Here is a 1,608-nt window from a genome sequence, read left to right as displayed (position 1 = left end):
TTTATTTGCTGCGTCAATGCAGTAGCGGGTCCTTGGCACACTGAACGCTCTTGAGTTTCACGCCTCGCATTTCGCAATTGAAACTCTTATTATTTGTATCAATTTGAAGAATCAGGCACTTGTCTATAGTAAAGGGCATCTCCCATTAATTTTATCAGACCAAGCTGAAATTTTATGCAATTTTTATTGGAGCGAGAGAAACAAGGAAAAGTGTGTCACAGGAGTGCAACACGTGGCGCTGATTCATTGCACTGGGTGTCCGCAGGAAAATAGTATGTATGAGGAAAATTCTCTCTCTCTCTCTCTCTCTCTCTCTCTCTCTCTCTCTCTCTCTCTCTCTCTCTCTCTCTCTCTCTCTCTCTCTCTCACACACACACACACACACACACATCAACAGTGACCTAATTCGCGCTCTCACTTCCTCTCTCTCTTTTATCTTTCGTTTCCTCCCTCTCTTGCTCAATATGTTCCTCCTCCTTTCACAGTGCATCTCTCTCTCTCTCTCTCTCTCTCTCTCTCTCTCTCTCTCTCTCTCTCTCTCTCTCTCTCTCTCTCTCTCTCCAATATACCTGTTACTTATCTTATCCATCTATGAATTCAGTTCAGAGCTATGAATTGAGTTCATCCACTGGTGATTAAGTGGGTACCTGAGCAAACCTGGGGAAGGCAAACTGTGGTAACCCGGATGTCACACTGGCCCTGTGTCGGGTTATACTGGTTCTCTCCCTCCACAGGCTCAACGAGCCAACGGGACGGAGTTGAGCATCGCCGCCACGCGCAGAAATAGCGTATGCTCAAAACTTTATCTTTATCTTAAGGCAAGACTATTGTAATTAAAGGGGAAGGTGTGACTCGTAACTTAACAATACGTTAGATAAGCGAAGGATCATTGAGGCCTTATGCTTCTCTTAACATTGATTTTCGTTTCTTGTATTTTTGCCCTTGAGTCGCCTCTTGTAGGGAGAAATAGAAGAAATCAAAACCAATGTTACGATAAATCTTGCATAAGGCTCCAGTGATCCCCCATTTATCTAACGTTTTGGCAGTGTTGGGAGTCACACCTTCCCCTTTTATTACAAAAGTCTTGCCTAAAGGTAAAGCTAAAGTTAGGAGTATACGCTATAGCTGCGCGTGGCGGCGGTGCTCATCTCCGTCCTGTTGGCCCGTTGAGCCTGTGGAGGGAGAAAACCAGTAACCCGACACAGGGCCAGCCAGTGTGACATCCGGGTTACCACAATTTACGTTCCCTAGGTTTGCTCAGGTACCCACTTATCCTCCAGCCCGAAATGAAGGATAAACAGCTGGGTGGGCTGCACGCTGACTGCCAAGGACGGGATTCGAACCCAGGCCCGCAGAGGAAGTAGAGAAAAAGGGATGCTAATCACTGCACCGCGGAGGCGTGATGTCTTGCCTACGTCTTCACTGACTCTGCATTTAACTTCCTTAAGGCCAATGGCAAGAGCTATATTCTCTGCTACCAGGTTTTCACATTCACATGCAACATTGTATTTTCCGATTTTTGGCCATAACTATTGCAAAAAACTCTTTAATTATTGGTTTTAACGATAACTAATTGACTATCGTTATTTGTAAGGAGGAGAGAAAAGA

This window comes from Eriocheir sinensis, chromosome 24 (genome assembly GCF_024679095.1).
Source record: "Eriocheir sinensis breed Jianghai 21 chromosome 24, ASM2467909v1, whole genome shotgun sequence".
Taxonomy (NCBI): domain Eukaryota; kingdom Metazoa; phylum Arthropoda; class Malacostraca; order Decapoda; family Varunidae; genus Eriocheir; species Eriocheir sinensis.
Note: the sequence above shows the minus strand (reverse complement) of the source record.